The sequence below is a fragment of the Barbus barbus genome (assembly GCF_936440315.1).
Source record: "Barbus barbus genome assembly, chromosome: 39".
NCBI classification, from domain to species: Eukaryota; Metazoa; Chordata; class Actinopteri; order Cypriniformes; family Cyprinidae; genus Barbus; species Barbus barbus.
Window position 1 is genome coordinate 18836364 of NC_136717.1, and position 20587 is coordinate 18856950.

General features: G+C 35.5%; 1 protein-coding gene across 1 annotated transcript in view; it reads right to left on the reverse strand.

Moving 5' to 3' along the window:
- LOC306858280 (transmembrane protein 178B-like) overlaps nt 1-20587 on the reverse strand; it is an 80220-nt gene that overhangs the window by 40754 nt on the left and 18879 nt on the right. The window lies entirely within an intron of this gene.

Sequence of the window (20587 nt, forward strand, 5' to 3'; positions counted from 1 at the left end):
GTGAAAAGCTCAGTATTTGAAAGAAACAAATCTATAATTTAAACCATTGCTTCTGGCCAAAATACAAGAATAATGCTTCCTTCAGTGAAAAAGTCCACCCCCTGTTGTCCTCTCACATCAAAATCCTGATATATATTTGTTTTTGACTGCTTTCACTTATAAACAGTGCTCGATCTGTGCATTTTTCTCCCCTGATTCAGATGAGACAACTTTTTCACTGGAGAAAGCAATATTATGGATAGCAATACTATGGACTCATATTTTACCCGGAAGCAATGGTTTAAAGTTGAAAATGCAGGCGTAAATTGATAGACTGGAATCCAGTGGATTATTTGATTACCTGATGTTTTTAACAACTGTTTGGACTCTCATTCTGACGGCACCCATTCACTGCAGAGGATCCATTGGTGAGCAAGTGATGTAATATTAAATTTCTTTAAATCAGTTCTGATGAAGAAACAAACTCATCTACATCTTGGATGGCCCAAGGGTGAGTCAATTTTCAGTAAATTTTCATTTTTGGGTGAACTATTCTTTTAAGTGAATCGTGTCTAAAATGCTAACAAATGTGATGATCAATCAGCATATTGCAATGAAAAGTACAACAACAGTCTTGATTTAAATGGAGATTTACACTGTCTTCATTTTCTAGGCATATATTCCACTACTCGCTCCTGCTAGAGATTTTCACTTCACTGTATTTAGCACGATCAGAATACAAATCTTCAAACCTTCGATTTTCTTCCTTTTCTTTGAGAAAGTACAAATCTCATTTTTAGCATCCCGGGAGGCTTTTTCAACATTTACAAAGTAGTGTGATTGTGTTTCTCTTCTGTTTCTAATCAAACGGTGGTTTCCTGTAGCTTGTGTCACATTTGAAATCCCTTTTCTGCAGTCTACTTTGAGGCTTTCTGGTTGACTTGTATAGCGTATCTCTCAAGCTTTGGGGAATGAGATATGTCACATAGTGTCTGAAATGATTTAGTTTGGGAGGACTGTGAAGTGCATTTGTGAATGATATGGCCTTTAGAACAAGGCCTGCACACATCTTCACCTTTAGACAGGAATGATGTGTTCATGTGTCTTCAGAGCACACGCACATGCACTGATCAGCAGTGAAAAAGGGCTGACAAAGATAATGATACATATTTCTGTGTCCTAACGGTACACGCCAGCAATCATTCCAGCTTGCACTATTGTCCAGGATATCATTTCCTGTTGATTATGAAACTCTGCAGATAGAAAAAGGCAGCTTATATCATTCAGAAAAGAGAATTATGGTCCCAATGCTCGACTCTGTCTTCCATTATCGCTTTCTTCCAGGAACCACTAGACCAGCTAAAATTTATGTTGTGTTACCAGTGGAAGGTCTAGTTTCACATTGATTACCAAATCATTAGTGTCACAAGTTGAAAATGGATACGATAGCAGTGGATCTCTACTATATATATATATATATATATATATATATATATATATATATATGAGACTCAGCAAGTACTATTTCTTTGGCAGACTCTCCTGTGCTGTCTGCTTTTCTGCTCATTGTACTAATCTAAAGTCTGCAGACAGGGATTTGGCAGACTGGAAGAGTCTTTTACTTATTTATGAATCTCCAGCCTGTCTTACTTTGCTTTAACTATCACAGAGTGAGAAAGGACATTTTATATTTCATTTTTTTTTCTCCTGAAGGTTGAATTTGGATTTTTTTTTTCCGCAAGGGCGTTTTCAGCTGTTTACTCCAGGATTAATCACTGCCATTATCCGCAGCTAATGTGTCTGCTCAGCCGAATTTCAAAATAAATAAGTGAATTTTAAATAATCCATTTGCAACACGTTCCACACATTGCCAACCAAGGTGCGAAGGCACTGTCACAAAATTAATCACCCTTGAACTTCATCTTTGAATTTTCTCTGGATTCTCAGGAATGTCACTTTGCTATTTTTCCAACGTCTTCGTCAATAATTCATGAGCCCTTCGCTTCACTTTTCCCCTCCTCTGCCCTAGTAATGAGTGAAACCTTTCTAAGAAAAAACTATATCGACAACAACAGCACTGCTCAACTCGAGGAAGGACTGCATGTCAATAAGGTACCAGATTACAAATACTATAGCCTGATTTCTGACTGGGCCTGGATCAATGATATGTGTCCAGTGTCCTCATTACATGTAATCTGGATCAATGTTGTGTGGTGTACTGTACCATAATAGCACTGACGTATATCCAAAGTCACTACTGTTGCCGCTTTAATATTGCAAAGGGGATTAACTTTATCTCCTCATCTCTCTGCAAAATATACCAATTTGAAAGTGGCACAGAGAGATTAATGTAACACATTAATTTTAAGGTAATACAAGAGCAGAAGTTAATATCCTCTAACAGGTCATTTTAAAATAATAACAATCATAACAGTAAACAAAACAACTCATAATTAGCACAAATGTTTATATATTTAATAACTCTGGATTGTAGATATCCCCTTTGGAGGCTAGAAAATGAACCAAATTGTTTATTTAGAAATATTCAAGACAGTTTTAGTTCAATTTATTTGCAATAATGGCTGGCTATTTAGCAAATAAATTATTATTTGTGAAGAAAGAGACTGTGTATTAGCGCATGAGACATCCTTCAGTTTAGAAGTCATACAAAAATATTCCACCATATAAAGCAACATTTGACAAACCAGAACCATAAACGTATTTTATTTTATTTTCAAGATTGTTTAAATGTATTTAATTATATTATAATGTATTATATTTGTAATGTTGACAAATTCTAAAAATATTTCAAAGATAAATTTGATATCATTTTAACAATTTTCCCCTCAGGTAGTTTGATTTTCTTACCTCTTATTACATGGTGTCTTAGAATTTTTTTTTATTTTATTTTATGTGATTTTATTGTATTTACATTTATTTAAAAACATTTTAATTTATTTTATTTTACCAGTAGTGGTTGGCTACTTGCCAGTAAGTAAATAAATGTGAAGAAAGAGACAGCAGAAAGCTACATTTGACCAATCAGAATGAAGTATTCCACAGATCTGTGTAATAAATTTATATAAACTTTTGATGTACTTCAAGTAATTGTATAACCCCTTAACATGTAGGGCAGTGCAAGAATTACTTAAAGACCGCTTTATTAGAGGTCAGGCTTTCAGAGAGTCCAAATGTTTTACAAAGCAAAAAAACAGCATGTCAAAATGCGGAGCTGGATTAATGCTGACCTCTCTGTCAGGAGATATTTGGCGTCATTGCCACAGACTCCAGCAGGAGTGTATTGCACACACTGTACTGAACCAAGGGCTGTATCTGTTCTAGTGATGTAGTTGTTTGCTAAGCAGTAACGCAGTTGTGGAGGCGAGAGTGATCAGGTGCCGGGGCTGATGTGATACTTTCATATTTATTTCTATTAATCATACACTCCCCCCTGTGCTACAGGCCTGTAGCCGCGCTGCTGCCATGTGCTGCAATTCCCTTTGTTCAGTGGTGAGCATTAGTCATCATTACGCTTTTCCTGTTGCCTTAGTGTTCGAGTCAAATACACTGCTGAAGCTGCTTCACAGAAGAATGACAGATAGATTTGGTGTTTCTTTCCAATGATAGCCTATGTGATCTTCCCTTGTTTGGTGATACACTAAACAAAGGCTTTTCAAACTTCATGATGCTTCATGATTGCCGAAATCTCATTGTGCGGGATTTATATTTCATGTACAAGCCCTATTTATGTAAAATATTAATTTATTGGATTTTGTACTGTCAGTGTAGTGAAGCTACAAGAAACTTTTAAAATATTATAAGTTGTTTTGATTATGTTTTCAGCTCTCTGTTGACATAATGGTAGATGCATAAACCTCAAAAGGATCATTCATTTATATACTTAAAAAGTCTGGATCCTAGTAGAACTCTCCTCAGGCTGAAGCGTACGTTATTTACATTTCAGACTACTTATTATGTTACTTAATAATTAAATTTTTATTATAAATTCAACACTTAGTTTATATTTTAATTTAAATTTAATTAATGAATTTTAATTTAATTTTATAAACAATGTCAATATTTTATTTTATTTAAATTTTTAGCATAGCAACAGTGACCAGCTACTTACCATAAGTACATTATGGAAATTAATTAATTTTATTATGTGAGAAAAAGCATTGTTTGGTTTAGTGATCACTATACAAAAATATTGGACTGCAGAATGCCATGTTTGAAATTGTCAAAATAATCTATACAGCACTTTTCACAGTAAATATTGTTCCAAACTAGCTGTACAGAGAATATTGCCTTATAAACTGCAGTGAAAAAACAGAAAAAAGAAAACATTAGCTATTTGGGAAGATATACAAAAAAAATATTTAAACAAATAATTGTGATTAATAGAATTTCCAACCAGTCTTTAGAAATGTAATTGTCAATAGTCAATTCTGTGTATAATAATTCTGTATTTAATAGGCTATTTAAGTAAATTATAAAAAAAACAAATATTTCATCTAATTCTATGGTGTTTGTTTTTTTAAACTTGCAATTCCTAAGACATTGTGCTTGTGCAGACCTTTATGACATGGCAAAAGCTGAACAGAAGGCATAATATTAGTACTTTATCAAAGCTGGAGTAAGCCATGCTTGACGCTAACAGTCCCAGAGTGGCATTATCATCTAGCTGACTCATAGTGTTTGACCCGACACTCCACAATCTAATTATAAATGTGCCTCATGGTGGTCTCTGTCCTTATGATGAAGATAAAGGCTTGTGATAAAGACTGAGAGAGGCTTTTGGCATAACTCTGTCTATGAGTCAAGATTCCACCCCACTCTGTGCTGTCACCCACATGCATATGGACATCAAAGATTCCTGTTATCACACAATCTGTTTTTCTATTCCCTTTACCCCAGGGAGCAATAGCTGACATAATGCATGTGTGGCTTTATTATTTTTCAGTTGGGAACGTTGCTTGAGAAGCATAGTTGCTAATGGCTGTGTACATTCGAGTTCATTTCCATTTGTTATTTATTTTTTATTGCAGTTTCTGTGCAAGCTAAGCTGCACATTCAGTGCACGATCTTCTAACCATAAAACCAGTGCATAAAAATGTATTAAAAATGTATAAAGAGAAATATGGATGTGTAAAATCTATACAAAATAAAAAATAGAACTTTATAGAATGTGATAAATTACACAAATGCCATAATGCATTAACCATGCAGCAAATTAAATATTTGGTATTTCAATATCTGTTGGTCATAGATTAATATATTAATCTATGATTTAATTAAAAATGATCTGAAAGCATTCATGAAATGCTGAAAATTATGACATTTACTGTTACCATATAAATGATCTACTTTCCTTCTTTATTTTTTAAATTAAATAGCCAATATTGTCATGGTTTATTTGTATGATTAAATAGGTTGTTTTTCCTTTTTGGACAAAATAACTATATAAAAATGAATAAAGATATACAGAGAGAAAGAGAGTGATGTACAGTATATGTAGCCTATTATAACACACACACATACACGTACATGAAGATGGAAAATATATTTTATACAGTGGAAGAATATTTATTTATATTTATGTATTTATTTTATATATTTATATTTAGATATATTTAAATAATTGTTTTACAAATTAAACTGACCACAAGTACTGCGGCTAGAATGTTTTTTAAGTATAATATGTATGTAAAAAGTTTTTTTTTTTTTTTTATATATAAGTTTTTATTTATTTATTTAATTGTTTTTCACAAATGAAACTGACCTCAAGCACCAAGCTTAATATATTAGGTTTTATATATATATATATATATATATATATATATATATATATATATATAATATATTATAGGTTAGAGTAGTGCACAAAAAATTGCTTAAATGATTTAGTGGCTGCCGTCTCAAGGCTAAGTCAAAGAAATTATTTTGTATGTAAGTTTCAAAACCAAACAGGTTCTCACACACTTCAGTCCAGAGTCAGGCAACATGTCTCTTTTTGTGCTCACTCTGTTTATTCCTCCAGACCTGCATATCGCTGGCAGAGACAGGCACGTGTTGCTGCCAGATGGACTCTACGGTGCAGTACTTGCCCTGGCCTCATTATTTGGTGACCCAGATTGCGGTCCATCCCTCCCCGAAGCCAAACCAAGCTGGATTAACAGCGAGATACACCAGTTAAGTGCATTGGTAAGGGGGGAAGGGGGGGGGGGGGGTGTTATAACGGTCATGTATTCACTGACCCAGCTGATGTGTTTCATTGTCTTCATAATTACAACACAGCATATGAGCGGTGGGTTTGTACAGGTAGATCAGTCTGTTGCTGCAGGGAACGTGAGGATAGATCGTCTCTGCTTTACAATTGAAGTGAAATTAATTCAGAGATGCTTCTTGCAGCCGCTGAGCATGACATGAAGATGAATGTAATGTGCAGTTAATTTTGCCAATGCACCGATGTCACCGAGGACAATCTTGTTTACAGTTAACAGTGGATGCTGGAGACCTATGCGTGTCCTTTAAACTTACATTAAGCTTGAATATAGTTGATTGTGAAGGTTTTGTGGCTAGAACATAAAGATGTTTTGTTCTTCCATGAGCAAATAATTCATATTTACATGTACTGTAAATATCTTTCAGACAAGTGAAAATAAATTAAAGTGAACCTAGTATAAGTTTAGACAAACTTGGACAACCTTGGATTAAGTGAATCTTTTTTGTTAGAATTGGAAAGTCTGATTAGTCTGTTTAGGTGAATTAGTTAATTTGATTTCTTTCAATGATTCATCTGTCATCACTCGGTTTATGATTTTTGGAATAAAATACCTTTTATTAGGCTTGTTGCCAAAATGCTGTCATGATTAATGAAGTAATATTTTTCGAACACAGTAAGAACCTTTACAAATCTTTTTGTTCTTTTGTGTTTCATTTGTATGGATTTGTTTAGGTGAATAAGTTCATTCAAATCGGTTTCATTTCAATGATTCCTTTGAGTCATCACTCAGGAGTGCCACAAGAAGTGCTTATGCTGCACTTTATGTTTAGGATTTTAGAATCCTCCAAATCAGCATATATTAAAATTGTAAACAATTGCAATAATATCACTGTTTTAACTGATTTTCAATCAAATAAATGAAGCTTTGGTGAAAATAAGACTTCTTTCAAAAACATCAAGAACGGTAGTGTATATATGCCAAAATATAATTTATATAATACAATTTATTTAATTGTGTATTATCAATAACTTTGGTAAGCTACAGTTGTGATGAAACATTTTTTGGGGCCCAGAGTTTTATTTCAAACAGTCTCTACATATCTACAGTTAAGTGAATCGATTTGAACGAATCATTAAAAGAATCAGTTCATCAGAATTACTCATTTGCATAGGACATCTCTAGTGGTTGTGCTGTAGCAGTATTAATGCTAACCCCATATTCACACTGAGTGCCCAATTATCTCCTATACTTTTAATATTCAGCTTTTGCAATTGAAGATCTGTCAGAAAACAGCGTGGCATGCCTTCGGGAGGTGATGACAGGGAACACTGAGCCTGGTTTACTATGGATCATGTTGAGAGTTTTACACTCCGCAGCATCACACTGGCTTTGAAGGGTCAGGAAGGCTTCCCTCTGGAGTGGCTTGTCTCTTGTAATTCGCCAGAATCAGTATGTACATGGTAGAAGCCCTCAAGCCACTGTGTTAGAGAATGAAGATGGATGAATCCGGGCTGGTGTGTGTTCGGCTCAAGCTCGCAGAGGGTGGCAGATCTCACCCTGATCCAGTGGAAAAATAAATAAATAGCCAATCAAAGCTCTCTTCAAAGTCTGTGGGTGTGCAAAAGCCCTAAACGGTCGTACATAATATGCTAGAGCAGCATTCTTCTTGTAATGGAATTCATTTTATAACTAGGCTACAAACTTGTTTATTGGGTTAATCACTACTCTTTTAAAGTCGATTTTTGGTCTTTGACAAGCTGTCAGAGGATGCCAGCCACTTTGTTTGTCTCGTTCGGTTTGCATGCAGGAAAGAATGAGCTGATTATAAAGCAGCATTAGCATTATCTGCTGTGTGCAGGAGATGGAAGTATAGGCAGACGTTACTGACTGATAGTATCTGGACCCTGGCGCAGAGCTCTTTAATTAAAGCCCTTAAAATGGCTGCCAACACACTGTCCTTCACTCCTGTAGGAGAAAACCTCGCATTGCCATTCAGCATTTTTGCTGACGCGCACAGCAAATGGATAATGGCAGTCACAATGCTAACTTCATGCTCCTGTGGGATGCATCTGGTTTGAAGAGCCTTTGTCCAGAGGTTGAATGTAAAAAGGTTGTCACCTCTCTCCACACCAGTTTAGTGTCATTGAACAAAAAAAGTGAGCAAAACTGGATGCTAATGACGCTAGCAGATAGTAGCTACAAGTTACATAAGATTTATTAGCCACAAACTGCATTTCACACTGTATTACTACTTTTGTTATGTTCTTTTGGCAACTTTACTATTACTATTTACTATTACTTAACTATTATGTCTTCACTGAGGTAAAACTTGGTAATTAAATTGTCCTTAGAGTTAAAGGTACACTCAGTAATTTGTCCATCATTACATTGTTTTACACAAGAAATGAATGGTACTTTTGAGAAATGTTTAAAATTATGTAGGCTACACAAAAAATGGGTCTCCAGAGTTATTAGTAGCTTAATAAAAGCTGCTTTATTTTCATGCATGCAGCCATTTTGAGATCACATGACCAGTCGATTTGTCTTGCTTTATCCTGGAAACCTGTTCTATTACTGAAAAAAATTTGATTGTGGAATAAAATAATCATGTACTACAATGAAAATTTTTGTTTTGTGTGATGCCACATCTACACTTACATACATCTGCCACTAGGTGGCAGTATAAAGTCCTGGGAGTGCAATAATGAAAGTCATTTCCGAGTACATAATTTAAGATTTACACCATGTTGTAATTCCCAATAATTATACCAGCCAACTGGCCAGATTGTATTTACTCGCCAAAGCCAATTTGTAACTCTCTGGAGATGCTTGATGAGTGTTAATTTTGTGTCCTGTTTACACGTTATGAAAGGATAAAACTGTGGAGCATATAAACGCTGGAGAAATTCTCGAGTAGTTTAAAAAGGTTTGTAATCTTTCGCATGAACGTGACCTATTGACTGGAAAAAATGTATTATTGTTGAGAGAAGATAATTAATGGGTCCAAAAATGGGATTGTTTAGACAGAAATGTTTTTATTTTTTCCCCCCACAGAAAAACAAACAGAAAAGCAGCATATTGCCTGTAAATAATAAATGAGAATGTACACTATAGTTCAAGATTGGCATCAGCCTAAATGAAATGATGGTGAAAGTTTTTATAAGACAGCTGCCTGGCTTTCTGCCACAGAAACAGAGGCATGATCTGCCATCAGCCTCAGAATCTATATCTTAAGTAGTCTATTGATGAAGCTCTTAACGTGGGATCTAATGATAACACCACTTTCAGGATTGCTGAGCTTTGGGTTGAGAATCAAGAGGTCAGGGGGCAGTGTTTTCTTTTGCTGCTATCTACTAATTACATGATCAGACCGTTATTCCTGTGGGACTTGTCTTGTGGAGCTCTTAATTGTCGGTTTGAATAAACTCAATGCTGTGGTTGGAGTTTTCAGGTTATTTTTGTGGTGTCACTCTTGTCAGACAGATAGTCAGTTAGTCTCACTGACATCAGTGTATCTACATGCAAGTAGACAAAGTTTATATGTGGTGCCCTGTTGGTTTGTAGTAAAGATGAATTTGAGCTGTAGCTCATGGTATTGGGGTCTCATGCTGACTAAACAGCATAAAGTTTGGTCTACACTGTAGCTTATTCTGGCCAAGAATAGCCCACTTAAAGACAAGATGCTGTGACTAACATGCATCATGAACAAGAAAGAGAAATTGTACACTTTTATCCACTAAATGAGCTCATTTCAAATTTGATGCCTGCTACAGGTCTCAAAAAAGTTGGCATGGGGGCAACAAAGGGCTGAAAAAGCAAGAAATTTTGAAAAGATTCAGCTGGGAGAACATCTGGCAACTAATTAAGTTAATTGACATCAGGTCTATAACATGATTAGCTATATAAGGGATGTCTTGGAGCAGAGGTCTTCAACCCTGCTCCTGGGGACCCCCTCTCCTGGAAAGTTATTTCCAACTGGCCCACCTGCCTTCAATTTTCAAGCAGTCTTGAGGAGCTTGATTGGCCGCTTCAGGTGTGTTTGATTAGGGTTGTAGCTAAACTCTTCAGGATAGTGGGTCCCCAGGAACAGGGTTGAAGACCTCCGTTTTAGAGAAGCAGAGTCTCTCAGAAGTAAAGATGGGCAGAGGCTGTCCAATCTGTGAAAGAGATCCTTCAACGGATCTGTGAGAAACGTCAACTTGCAAAGGCTTTGCAAATCTCATCATCTACAGTACATAACATCATGCTGTATATATATAATTTGATTGATTTTATTTCTGGGAAAAGCAGAATATACAGTTTGGATTGTTGATATCTTGTTAACTTTTTAATTAGTAAACTCTACTCTAACTAAGCTAAATTCTAAATCTTGGGTTTGAAGCCAGTAACCTGACAACTTTGTATATACATTATTTGAGTTGTAAAAGCACTCACTTTTTCAACCCAGTCCCTTGTAAACATGATTTTGCTTCCAGTTAAACTAATAAAAAGTTATCTGTGCCATTCATCCTGATAGTTGTGTAAATTTAGGCAGACAGATTAGAGCTTTCCAAATCACAAAAGTGCATTCTGTGTACATGTGGCGGTCTAATGTGGGACTAAGCCTGAGACTGCAGGTGATGTTCTGCCTGTCTTTTTAGTAAGACAGTGCTCTTGAATTTCAGCTTAAACTTTGAAAATCCCTGCCAGGGGTGCACATTTGATTTTCCGTGAATTGTTTGACCGAGGGCAGTCCCGTATTTGGCAGTGTGTAGATAAAACAGGCTCACAGGAAGTCAAATCAAATTCCAGGCAAAACCTTTCATCTCAGCTGGTCATAGACTTCAGGATTGCAGGACTAGCCACCCTTCCAAATGCATTGAGCAGACAGAAGTGGGATATTTCCTGTATTTTTGGGATGAAAATATCAAACCTGGCCCTTAGGTAGAGAAAACCTTTGCTGTATCAAACCTCAACACCACATAAATGTGGGATTTGCGTGAGTGGAGTGTATGGGAATAGGCAAGAGACTGCACTTGACTTTTGGCAAGGTGTGCATCAAGAGTCGATCAATCTGAGGCTTTTACTTCCTGTAATTTTCGCTACTACTTTCCCAAACACCCACATTTTTCCTACTGTGTCTGTAAATTAATGCAGACATTAGTTCGGTCTTTCGGTATTTTTGTGCAGGCTCCGATCCAAGAGGGTTATGAAGCTGCAGAGTCAATAAACAAATATCTTCCATTCACTGAGCACACACAGATGTCATCTGAAGCTGCAAGAGAGCTGTAGGTGTGTGTGGAGCAGCTGGGCAGGTGGGGATGGATGCATTCGCAATAGATTCGCAAGGTTGCTGAGCTGCAATCCTGCCAGAGCGCATCTCTTTGACCAAGTCGGTCTTGAAGTTACACCGTTACTAAAGTGACATGTCTAGAAGCCACACTTGATCTGTGCCATTGTAAGGCTGTGCCAATTTGGGAGAAATAAACACTACTGGGATCACTGAAGTGTAAACCCTCACAAAAGGCTGACATATAAGAGAGCTGACACATTATGACTCAAACATGAGCACAGCACACCTAAATCAGGCAGTGAAATGAAAATCTGGGTCAGGGAAACTCAAAGGCCTCAGGATCCAGTGCTTTACCGTTCCATCTGCTTACTATGGATGCTGCAAAGACAGAAATACAACTCTGTATATACAACTGCTCATTCTATGCTTCCATTTCACTAGCCATCTAGAAGAATGTGTCACCATCTTGAGTATATTCTGCTCCAGGCAATCACTAGTCTCGTTCCTCTAATTTTTGGGGAGTAACTAACTAAAAATAGTGACAAATGGTTTTCTGCATTTTGCAGTAGCATGAAAATAGAGCTTATATAATGGCATGGACTTTTAATTTAAAGCTACTTTACTAAAATAGTTATTTATATTTATAATTTATATTTATATATATATATACAATTTATATTTATAATTTATATATATATATATATATATATATATATACATAATATATTTTTATATATATAATTGAAAAAATATAGATTAAAATAAAAATTTAAATAAATGGAAAAATTCTTGTTTTAATAATTTAATGTTTTTTATTTAAATGAAAAGTACATTTATTTTTATAGTAAAAAAATATAATTTTTATTAAAGAGATAAGTCAGTATTAGTCAGCATAAAATAGTACACAATTACATCACATACATATCATTTTTATTTTGTACTATTTTATGCTGACTAACATTTTAGCTCTTTAATAGAAGTAATATTTTTACTAATATACTATTATATATATATATATATATATATATATATACATACAACACATTAATTTTGTACTATTATTATATAATATATAATAAAAATATTATAATATTATTATAATAAAAATATTATTACTGTTTTCTATAATATCTTTCAGTCTCCGTATAACAATTTTTTGCTATTCTTCATAATGCAATTGTCATGGTGCACACACGCATGAGGATTCAGGAACACGCAGACGAGGAGGTAAACTCAAAATAACAGTCTTTAATAAATCCAAACAAGGCAGGGCAAGACAAGGCAAGCTAGACACAGACAGGAACACCGGGGAGTAACGAGTAGACCAGACGAAATACAACTGAATAGACAGGACTATAAATACACAGGATAATCATAGATAATGAGACGGCTGGACAAGAATTAACTAATGATCATATTAAACAAGGACAGGAAACAAACCAAATATGGAAACATGAGGCGCAAACACATGACACACACGACAGAGGTCTGACAATTATATAGTTTTTATAACATTATATTATTATTTTCTATTATTTCTTATATCCATTCATCATGAATCTTATTTTTGGCAGTCTTTAATAGGGTCTAACAACACCTATATTATCAATTTGTTTTCACTGATGCAAATAAAAATGTATTAGCCTCTATGCAAATACAGTTGATCATATGACCCACATGATGAAATGACTGAGAGGGAATAAGGAGCAGCATTGGGTCAAGTCTTGTCAACATGTTCTCTTAGCACGGCATCTTAGCCCCTTAGTCCAGACAGTTTCGGTGGCATCCTTCCTAAGTACTAATACATGTCTAACAACATGGGCTGCCTCTGCACAGCGTGCCATGCTGGTGTGCCAATATAACTGCAGAAATGCCATCATGCTATTAAAAGAGAGTTAGCCACAGGGGCCAAAATTAACTTTTTGCCATAACTGCCAAATGGTTGGTGAATTAAGAATATTTACCACCCATAAATCCATTTTTGCCATCCATGAAACTGTATTTTGCATGATTTTTGTTTCATCCAAATGACAATTAAATTTTAGACCCGTTTAAATAACCTCTTGTTAATTTTCTTTTATCCGGAGTGATGCCTTAAAAATGCCGTTTATGGAGGAAACTACTAAATACCCACTTGTCCACAGCAAAAATAGATTCAATTTGATCAAAACATCTCATTTACACTATACAAAGTGTACTTTGTCCGGTGGTTTTATCCATGCAGTGTGATTTTATCTGGAGCGTTTCACTTGATGACAAGCAAGGATTACACCAAGTAGTTTGGCATAGCAAGAGAACTGAAGATTTCTAAATCAAATACATTTAATATTAATCTCTACATCTTATTGTTCAACGCCAGTGATTTCTCCACGAGTGTTTAAGGTTGCAGACACCTACAATACTGTAGGTTTTACACATACAGACTAAAGTATGCAAAGCAAAAAGCTGTTTGCGAGTCAATAAGTTTATGCATAAACCCACCCTGAGCATTTTTGCCCCACTTCCTGGAGCTTGAAAGCTTGTTCCCTCCTTTTTGATCTGCTCCTTTCTCACTCTTTTAGTGAGGCTGGCTCGGCCAGCCGTTTAATTAATGTGAACAGAACGTTACTCTCTCATCCATCTTTCTCTGCGTGCCTCTCTCCGACTTTGAGTGGTACGTTATCTTCCACTTTCCCAGAGCAAACTTCATTGTTAATTAAAAGCTGCCAAGTCCTTCTTATGGTGCAGCCGCCTTTCTGGGAACTACATCCTCACGCTTTTCCCCCTGAAGAGGACGAATAGATCCTCGGCACATCCATCTCTATCAGAGAGCATGCGTGTTAGTCGCTGTAATGTAAAATAACAGCTTTAAAATGGCGGCAGGGCAAAACGCCCCATAGATTATCTTTTGACTCATTTCTGAGTGAATGGCAGCAGGGAAAATGGTGTCCGATAGCAATTAAAGCTCACAGAGCTGAATGTCACACTACGTGGTGAAACCATTGAGATCGCTTTTCTGGTTGAACTAATTTGGGTTTATAACAAGCTAAGCTAACCCTGAGCATAAAACCAGTCAATAGCAGTGAAAATCATCAATCGATGCATGTGTAAACGAGTAAAATCCAATGCCACAAAGGGAAGCTAAAGGAAGAAACGAGAAGAAATGCTGTTTGTTTTAAATACATCATACCCGGGGGTCTTTGGCAGACAGTGCCATACATTAATCAAGTTATTTCAGTCTCGGGCGTCCCTGCTGACTGCCTGAGAGGAATAGCCTCTCGCTGGTTTCCAAACAGGTATGGCAGATGCTGCACAATTCTCCCATTAGATGAGAGGTACTATCTTAATTTTATTTTTTTAAATTTTTTTATTTAATTGAATTATTTTAATCTTTAAATATGAGAAAATGCAAGGCCTTTTATTGAAGAAAATAAACTGAAAACTTAAGTTTTCTAGATGGGATATTTTATCGTATTTTATTACTGGAATAATAATAATAATAATAATAATAATAATAATAAAAAAAAATAATAAAAAAAATTCACTCTTTACTTGAATCATTTTATTACTAACATTAAAGTGTATGTGTATATATATCATTTCTGCGGTAAACTAAATGGGTATTTCTTGGGCTCTGCTTAAATATATAGCTTTATATATATATATATCTTTAAATTCGTTTTCTGAATATCAAAAAAAAATTTCCACCTAGGACATTAAAGTCTTTTACAGACACATTTATATTCATTCCTATCATGGAAACCACTAAAACTGAATATGATTTTCAAGATTTCTTCTTCTGCACATTTGATTGTGTCCTTCAATCCAAATTAATGTCTTAAAATGTAAATTCTCCTTTTTTCTATACAGAAACCCGAACTGTGTCTCGTAATTTTTGATGACAAATCCTTTAAATTCATAATCCGAACATGCACATCACATGTTAAATTGAGATTAGCAAGCATTAAATTCATAATTCTCATTTAATTCGTGCAAAATTGTCATATGATGGGGTTGGAGGTGTGTAATAATGCTGAAAGGACACATTAGCAGCATCTATATTTGCAAACTTCAGCGAATTCTCACTTTGAGATGAACCGTGTTAATGCCAAGAAAGTCATTCGATTTATGGAGATTTGTTATATTAATCTATTGACAGCCGTAGTTGTTACACATGCAGCAATATGCTCATATTTTCTCACTCGGTCTTGGGTTTTCTGAACAGGCAGGAAAGTGTAGGAATAGCAGACAGAAAAAATGATCCATAAATACAGTGACTTTGTAGGCTGGCACGATGGTGCGTGGCATCTTTATCCACAATCTGGTATGACTGCTTCCTTCCTGTATGTCACCTCACAGATGGGACGATTACTACGGTGCTGTCAGTCCATTTGTACACTGTAACTACTTCACGGATTACCATCTCACCGAAGGCAAAAGCTGCCTGCTTGTCAAACCAACATACATTTGGCTGTGTGATTAGAAATTTGTGCTTTCACTATAGGTAGCAAACACTGCAGGATATTGTGTAAAGGTGTTTCCAAGTTTAGACATGTTTACAGTTTTTCATTGCATTCGAGTTTTTAAATTCATGTTTAGGCCTTTCAAACTTGTTTCTTATTTTACATTGTGGTTGCAAATTCTGCTGATGTGTTACCAAGACAAAGTGTTATCTAGCTGACTAACATATGAGTTTTTTTTTTTTTTTTGTGCAAACGTGACTCGTTATGTTCTTGAAAGCATCAGTAAGACTGTGTTGAAAACTACAACTCATTCAGTACTGTTTTGCATTATATGCCATCATTCTGCAAAAGTGGAGTTACATTACAGCTGTATAATTTCCACACTGAAAAAACTTTTACATGCTAGTATTTTACAAAAAGAACTGAAATTTTAATGTGCAAAAACTGAAAGTGTGTTCTTGTAATGTATTCTAACAATTTTCATTTTAAGAAACGTTTTACACTTAGAAAAAAAATCTATTTTTGCAATGCATTTGTAGCTGTTTCCTGTAGCTATTCTTTGTGTAAAGAAAAGAAATCATTTTAGTGTCATGACAATTTTTAATTGAAATGTAATGAATGTCTATAAAATATAAAAATACATTGCAAAAAAAATGAAAATGTATATTTTGTGGTAAGGCCAGTGAAAAACAGAAACAGTTGGCCTCAATTATTATAACATGATAAATAATTTCCCTAACTGTTTGGGATGAGTATGATTTTTATATATATATTTGGGAAAAGGTTTCTTATGCTCATCAATAACATCTATATTATATTTCTGTTTCAAATGTAATTTATCCCTTTTTTCAAGATTCTTGGAATAGATAATTAAAAAGAACAGCATTTATTTGCAATAGAAATCTTTTGAAACAATATTAATACTTTTACTGTCACCTTTGATCAATTTAATGCATCCTTGCTAAATAAAAGTATTAATTCTAAAATCTTACTCAAATCAAATCAAATCTACATGTATTTATAGCACATTTAAAAACAACACCAGTTGACCAAAGTGCTTTACATATAAAAATGAATCAAGAACAAACACAAGACACAACAATATCCATCACTGAGCAATGACCCAACAGCTAGGGGCAACTGTATGCCACAGAGTAAAGGTGTGTTTTCAATATTGATTTAAAGCAGTCTAATGAGTCACAAGATCTAATGTGCAATGAGAGACTATTCCACAGACGCGGGGCTGCCACAGAAAAGGCTCGATCACCTTTGGTTTTCAACTGTGATTTGGGAACATGTAAAAGCAAACTCTGAGATAATCTTAGAGGTCTAGTAACATGCAACAAACATGAAATGTACTCTGGAGCAAGGCCATGCAATCCTTTAAAAAGCATTATCATAATTTTATAATGAATTCTAAAATCAACAGGAAGCCAGTGCATCGCAGCCAGCACTGGAGAGATGCTGGACCACTTCCTTGTGCCAGTCAACATTCTAGCTGCAGCCATGAGAGCAGATTCTTAGACAACCCTAAATATAGCGATTTGCAACAATCCAACCTGGATGAAATAAATGCTTGAATCACGGTGTCCATGTCCTCAAAAGACAGAATTCTCTTCAATTTGGCAATAATACGCAATTGATAGAAACTTCCTTTAACAACAGCACTGACTTATCAAACTTCAACTCAAAGATTAAAGAGTCAAAGGTTACACCAATATTTCTTACTTGGGTGTTGATATTATTGGCTAAGGGGCCAAGATGTACAGAAAGCTGTTTGGCTAATTTTGGGGGGCCAAAAATCACCACTTCCAATTTGGACTCATTGAGCTTTTTACACATTAAATTTTTGACAAATTATCCCCAAAGGAAGCATATATAGAGAAAACAACACAGGACCAAGACATGAGCCCTGAGGAACCCCCGAGGAAATAAACTGAGACGATGATATAAAGCTTCCAAGCTCCACCGCAAAGGATCCTCCATGTAGCTAGGATGAGAACCAATTTAAAACAACCCCCTCAATTGACAATTACTGACCCCAAACTTTTGAACTGCAGTATATTTCATTTATGTTTATAAATATTCTATTGTTCATTGTTAATTCATGTTTGTTTATGGTACATAAATCAATTAATATATAAATTATACAACTTAAAATATTTAAAAAATATACTAAATATTGTCATTTGTAGCACCTAAGATATGCACCTTTTAGAAGTAGATAAGATGCAAAGATGTCTCTTTAAGGGCACTGCCCTAGTGATAATTTGCAGAAATTAACAATAGTTTAAATCAGGGTGTTTAAGTTCAGCTCCAACCTTAATCAAACGCACCTGAAGCAGCTAATTAAGATCTTCATAGGTATTGGTCATTTGTGCATTCATTAATGTTAACATCTGAATTCAGATGGTTTTATATGTCTTTTTCACAAACTCCTGATTGAAAACTCAAGCTCTATAGAGTACGACAGAAACCTCTAATGACTGGCTCAGAGAGTGTCTGAGCTTTCAATAGATGACAACAATCTTCAGATAGTTAGAAACGAAGGTACAGTGCTCATGAAACCTTGTGGGATGTTCTATAAAAATGTAAGAATGCTTTTTCATCAAAAAACATGGCAAAAAAAACAAAACAAGCCGTCCTCCTGTGAAGTTAATTATCCGCAATCATTCTGTACCAGATCTCTGAATTTGTACCCCTCTGAAGAAAAGAAGACCATATTCTCTGCTCCTCTGTATCCGTCATGTGGTGTCAGTTCTGTGCTCTTTCATAAGACATCTTACACACTCCAGTGTGCTTCAGCTCACAGCACACACCACATTAAAACACCCCTGTACCCGCTGTTAGAAGCAGGAATTCAATTACAGACCCGATGCGGAGATGGAGAAAAAGCAGCGACCGGCTGACTAAGACTCTCTCCATCACTTCATACTGGGCTCAAATTAATGAATCTCATTCCTGGGGAAACTCAGAGGTGGAAAGAAGCATTAAACACTCAACTTTTTCCAGCAAGATCGGGAAAAGTATGCAGCTCTTAATGATTGGAGTGCCGCCGGTGGCTGCCGACAGGATGTCGGATGTGGATTCTGTTTCAGTTGCTGTTGGAAACTGTGCCAGGCTCAAGTAACCTAAAATCTATCAAGTCTGTTTTGCTGCTAGTGTAGGTCATTAACACCAGGGGCCGAGGTTGGAAATAGGAAATTGAACAAGGAATGTATAGGCTGCGCATGAAAATGTTGGTTCTCATTTTGTACCAGATAAATAGTCTTAAGTTTATGTTTATTACTCTGTATTAATCATAGAATGTGTGCATGTTTAAATGTTAAAAAGAAATTTAAATGAATGCTGCAATTTGTTGATATGATTATATCATTATATTGGTACAACAACGATAATACAAATATAAAAATACAAATAATAATATGTATTCATTTATTTTGTATTATTCATTCATTCATTCATTCATTCATTCGTTCGTTTTGGGTTGATGCAGTAATAGAGATCCTCATTATGTACCAGATAAATAGTTTCAAGGTTTTTTTAAAATAACTTTCTTAGTGAAAATAAACTTATTTCACATTCCTGAGTGCAAATAAATTAAACCATTGCTTTAAATCTACTTTTATCTTCTCTAAAATAGCTTCAGCTAGTTTTAGCTAATTAAGGATAGCTTGACTATAGTTCAACTGTTAAATTAGGACACTTTCAAAGTCATTTCTTCAGTGCCGAGGGCTTGATTTGTGTGCATCAAGTGGCCATTCAGATCACGTTCAGCTCCTGCTGGCAAAAGAGAAATGAGTTGAGGAAAAAAAAAATCAATTGACTGTGTCCATCAGGGACCGTCATCAAAATTTTGATCAACTCTCAAGTCCCTCCTCCTCAAACCTGCAGGTAATTGTGTCCCCTGTCTTCCTTCGTCCGAGCCAATGTGATTTTAATAGCATTAATCGGGTTTGTAATGTATCATTAGCGGAATGAGGGACCTTGTCTGGTTTAAAGCCCAATCGCTGATTGACTGAACAGGCAAACACCCAAACTGTCATCAACAATTGCCAATTACATGTGAAGTTTATGCAACAAAACTCTTAACGGCCGTACATAAATAATATCCAGATTAGATGGGCAATTGTAATCTTTGATTGTTGATAATTATGGGCCTGGCACTCAGAAGGAGAGTTTGCTCATAATACGCGAGAGGTTTCCTAATGTGTTTGTGTTTTGAGTGCCTTTGCAAAATGTACTCGATGAAAGCAAACACACAATCAGACCAAATTAGCCGAGCGCTGGCAGTCTGTCGTTTCCGACGGGCTCCACCTTAGCCCGAGCCGAGCATGTGAATTTTTGTAGATTGGATCCAAATTCATCCTATTGAAAACAACCAGTGGGCTGCTTTCCGATTTCATCTGCGCTTTGATTTTCCTGGGTTTCCGCCTACGCTGTCTCTAGATTGAATTGTCTGATTTTTCAAGTTTCCGACAGCGTTTTGTAAGCTGTAATTCTTGCTGTGAACCTCATTAACATTGCGCCAATCACCCTCTGCCTTTGTTAGTTTTTGTTACTTGTCCTTGATCCACTCGGTATTATATTAAAACTATGAATAATGCTGCTGTTACAAGTGGCTGTGTGTCTGTTTATGCAAGTGTGTTTTTGCACACGTATATATG